We start from the raw sequence: 5,398 nt of genomic DNA on the forward strand, positions 1-5,398 counted from the left end.
TCGGTCCCACGCGTCCACGAAAAGTAGTCTTTCGGTCCCACGCGAACATAACCTTGTGTCCAAGACGATTTTTAAACAACACACTCATCACTGAAACTGTAGCACCGGTATCCACTAAGGCATGAGTACTTAAACCATCAACACTGACACACACTTTGTTTTTGAGCATGGCGACAGGTGGAGGACTACGTGACCGTCCCGCGACCTCACCTCCATTGGTCGCACCAGCTAGTTTCCCAGCTGGAGTGGTGGTGAAAGTGAGCGACGGCGAGGCGATGGCGAGCGGCGATAGCCAGTCGGAGGTGGAGTAAGGCTGCGGCCGGAAGCTGGAGACTCACGCCGGGATACATGTTCACGCGGATGTCGTCGAAGGGGCGCAGCGGTCTGCCACGGCGTACTGTAGTGCCCTCCAGATTGATACTCGGGGATGGCCGAAGCGTGCTGCTGCCGTCTGCGACAATACCTGGCGATATGTCCACGGATTCCACAGCTAAAGCAAATGGGTGGCTCGTGGTACACAGGGTTGTCATAAAATGGGGTCTGAGGCTGGTTGTATCGGGGTGAAATGCGTTGGGGTGGTGCGGCCTGACGGCGTCCGAAGTTACGCGAAGGATGCCGGAACTCCGTCATGCCGACGCGGACACGTTCATCACGCAAAGGCCGATTTTCGTTGTTAGTTTGCAGTTGGCAAAGTACCGGCTGTTCAGGACAGCGTGCGTCAAGTGTACATTGCTGGTACTCCCGTCCTGTGTCTCTTCCTCCACTTGGTGCTTGAAAGTGCGCCAGTTCTTCCTTAACGAGTTGGCGTACCAACAAAGCGATGTCGTGGGAGGTGGAGACGTCCACACTTGCGACCGTGGTGACGTTGTCAAGTCTACCAAATTTTGGCAATACTCGTCGCGTCTTCAGCGCCTCAAAAGCACGACAGTGACGTGTTAGATCAGGAGTACGCAGGTCTTCCTTGGAGATAAGAAAATTGTAGACATCTTCAGCGATGCCCTTCAGGAGATGTCCAACCTTATCTTCATCCGACATGCCCGTGTTGACAATTCTGCACAGTTTCAATACTTCTTCGATATAAGTAGTGCATGTTTCCCCGGGCAACTGTGCTCTTCGCGAAAGCGTATGTTCAGCCTTCTTTCTTTTTGAAAGTGAGTCCCCGAAGCAGCACTTGATTTCCTCAACGAACCTTTCCCATGTAGTCATCGTGCTCTCGTTGTTATTGAACCAGAGAAGTGCGGTTCCGGTAAGAAAGAAAACGACGTTAGCAAGTCGCGCCGTAGAGTTCCAGCCATTGTGACCGCTTACCCTGTGATAATACTTGAGCCAGTCGTCGACATCCTCATCAGCTTTGCCGGAAAAGGTGCGTGGTTCTTTTTGAGGAATCCAGCAGATGACTTGCCTTGGGCGCTCACTATCATCTTGCATGCTTGTGTCATGGCTGCCGCCAGCTGCTTGCGGTTCGTTCATGTCCGTGTCTTCAGGCGGTAGTCCGACCAAGCGCCGGCTTCGTCGGAGGGTGCATAGAAGAAGGTTGTCCAGAGCGATTACCCCGCACCTCCACCAAAGTTGTTGCGGATGAGATGGGTTTACTTACAAGATGATAGAGGGGGCATAGAGACGGGATCGCAGGCAGTCGGGCATTCTCTAACACACGCGCAGTTCTTCGATCTCCTCTTCTTCGGCTCCACCGCGCAGCGTAACAATATCAAGAAGGGACTGAGAAAGGGTTGCCCGTTATCCCCGCTGCTGTTTATGATGTACGTGGTAAGAGCGCTAGATGGAATCAATATCGGCTTTAACCTCTCATACAAACAAGCCGGCACAATGGTTGAGCAGCAGCTGCCAGGTTTATTTTATGCGGACGACATTGTGTTGCTTGCTAGCACGCAAAGTGATATGCAACGTCTGGCTGATATCTGTGGGGAAGAATGTGAGAAGTTAGGATTAAAATTTAGCGTTAATAAATCAGGTGTTATGGTATTCAATGAAAACAGTGAACAGACAGTGTTGATTCAGGGCAGTAGCGGAGGGGGGGGGGGGTTGACAGTTTGCCAATACCATCTAAACAGCACTAATTTCAATTTCTTCACGGGAAATTGTCGAAAAATTCACTTTTTGCGAGTGTGCAGACAATTGCGCGTCTTACATCTTATTTGCAATACTCAAATGCGCAAAAAAAGGGGTTAAACAAAAAAAGGGGGGGGGGGGTTAACTCGGTCTCAGGTTTACAAGCCCCAACCCCCCCCCGCCCCCCCCCCCCCCCGTCGGTGCGCCACTGATTCAGGGCCAGGAAATACCTCGGGTAAAAGAATACAAATACCTTGGTATATGGATAAACGAAGGCGATATCTGGAGACACAGGAGAAAACAATAACAGCAAAAGGGAAGAGAAATGCGGCCATAAAGAAACACAGAGCGCTATGGGGATACAATAGGTACGAGGTGCTCCGGGGTATGTGGAAAGGTGTAATAGTTCCAGGGCTTCCATATGAAAATGCGGTTGTTTGCTTGAAGTCAGGGGTACAATCAGGACTCGATGGCAACCAAAGGTCAGTGCGACGCCTCGCGTTGGGCGCCCACGGGAAGACTACTAATGAAGCTGTGCAGGGTGATATTGTCACGTAGTAGTGACGCTGAAGTAAACAATCGTAAAACTGTGTATGACAAAACTTATTCTTTATTGTGCGAACCTGTGCCCACAAAAGCAAGCTGCGCTCGAAACACAACGAAAGCGGCGAACACAGTCGGTGATCGTCGAAATCTGATCAGCGGCGAAACGCGTTGGCTTTTATACATGAGTCATTGAATGTTCCAGGTTATTCCCTGGTGCCCGCGTGTCTTCCAGAAAGTTCTAGACAATTCGCGTCGGTCATACAATCTGATAACATAAGCGTCGGTGAATACAGACAACGGAAAGAAGCATCGATAACGTTCGAGAAACTTCCGATACATGCAGGCGCTTCCTGCGCCGTGCGATAACGGTTAACATTTGTGAGCCGGTGAAGAGCTGTCACCGGTGAAAGATAAACAAGTACACGTGGCAATATGGGCTGGACAAATTTTGAAGCAAGGGAGGCTCAGAGTAAAATTGAATTTGAAGAACGACTGAGGAAAATGGAAGGAGGTGGGGTGCAAGAGTGTTTAGGTATTTGTACAGGCAAAACATTGACTCACAGTGGAGGAAAAGAACTAGGAAGCTTACCAGCAAATATGTGACCGGTATGGCCAGCAACACGGCAACAAAGAACGTCAAACGCAAAGTGAGACAGGCTGAGACAAGGTTATGGGTGGTGGCAATGGGAAAGAAACCTGCTATGACTAACTACCTCAAAGGGAAAAAGGAAATCAGGAAAGAAACAATTTATGAAAACTCAAAGGGAAGCTCCTTGCTTTTCGAAGCGAGATCAGGATGCCTTAGAACGCGCAGTTATAAAGCGAAGTACAGCAATGACGGCGCCGCATGTGCTTGCTGTGGTAAAGCTAGAGAAACGGCGGAACATGTTTTATTGGCATGTAAAGAAATCTACCCAGCTGCAAGTCTAGGCTCCTCCGATCTCCTTGAAGCCCTTGGGTTCAGCGATAGCACAGGCAAAGTAAACATGTCCAGATTAGTAAGAGGCGGTTGGAGGTTTGGTGGCAGAAAAACAGGGAGACCACAAACAACGGAGACGTGCAGAAACAGAGTTCCCAGTAATGGCTTAAAAAGGTTGATGCCTGGAATCTTTGTATTTGTGTGCTTCTCAAAAATAAAGCTAGGACATTAGGCAAAATAATAACAAGAGCTTGGTGGCGCAACCCAACACCCCGCTTCAAAGGGGACGCTCATAGCATCCATCCATCCACCTAATGTCATCATCATTACATAGTGAGCAATATGGCCGCTACGGTAGCGGTTCGTGGGGCTCGCTCGCTGATTTTGGGCGTTTTGTTACCGATTTAGGGGCAGTATTCGTGTGTACTCTACTCTAACATGAATACAGATATCTTTATTATGTCGCCAAGTGACCGAGAGGTCTCAACTGGCAATAAAACACTTCAAACAAGTAAGCTTACAGTGTTTATTGTCAATGGTGAATGAAGCAGTACGTACATGCTCACAATTTTCGTACAGGTCATGTGGACTTAATGTTGTCCGTCACTGAGTTTACAACGGTTCTAAATATGGTAATAATCTTAGCAATTTTCCAGTCTGCTAATATTATCAGACCTAAAATGAAATAGGTATTTTTCAGTATTTTAGAAATTATGTTATCAAATGCCACTACATTCAGAAGGTTAGAAATGAGAAACATCATGCCTTGCAGCCAGAGTTCAGTAGGCTCCATAAAACGAAAGTCTGTTTCGGTAACAGATGCCACACTGGAATTATCTTCTCGAGTGAAAGCAGATGAGAAGAAGCCATTGAGCTCAGATGCGCACTCTTGATCCGAAAGTAGTCATCGCGGTGTAAGGAAACGCCATTGGGAGCAATCGTTCTCCAGAAGGGTTAGGCTTCAAGAGAGAAGTCATGAATGTTTTTAACTGTAACGCCTGAAAAAGTAAGCGGGATGTTAAGTTGCAGCTGTAGCATGTCACGATCACTAAAGCCATCGATATGTGAAATCGGCCCGACGATATCCGGATCATTAGCTAGTAGGAGATCGAGGATGTTGGAACCACGAATGGGTTGGTTGACGACTTGAAACAAATTGTAAGCCAAAGTTGGGTTGATGAAATCTTTCGCGGCATGACAAGAGGATGACAGGAGGTGCCAGCCAATATTCGGGAAGTTAAAATCACCGAAAAGATAAATATTGTTGGCAGGAGAGTGTTCAGTAGCCTGAGATATACCTTCAAATGAAGGAGCAGGATCAGGTGGGCGATAGCATGCCCCGAATAATATTTGGATGGAAGGTGATGAACGTGAGACCCAAACAATTTCGAGTGTCGAGTTAGTGTCAACAACTGAAGATGCAATCTTCTTGTTACTGAAATCAAGACGCCGCCGCTACGTTTTTCAGCTCGATCGCGCCAGTATATGTTTACCGTCTTCGAAAGCTCTTCGTTAAGTATTTCGGGATATAGCCATGTTTCTGTTGATGATGATGAAATAAACTTTTATTTTCGATACAGTGTCCCAAGCCTTTGAGCTGGGGATCACTCTAGGTGAGAGGGTCCATCATTCCAGGAACCCTCTGGCCGCGATAGCATCCCGGGCTCTGGCGACAAGACGTCGTTGTTCGTCCAGGGCTGGGGTGGAGATCTTGGCCTCCCATGTCTCGGCGAGGAGGTTCACGTCTTCGGACGTTGTATGCTTGGTAACGGCGTCTTCGGGGCGCCACGGGCACTCGAGCAGTAAATGAGCCAGAGTGTCTGGCACGACGCAGATCGGGCTGTTGTAGGTGTGTAGTGTCGG

Source organism: Dermacentor silvarum, chromosome 2, assembly GCF_013339745.2.
Source record: "Dermacentor silvarum isolate Dsil-2018 chromosome 2, BIME_Dsil_1.4, whole genome shotgun sequence".
Taxonomy (NCBI): domain Eukaryota; kingdom Metazoa; phylum Arthropoda; class Arachnida; order Ixodida; family Ixodidae; genus Dermacentor; species Dermacentor silvarum.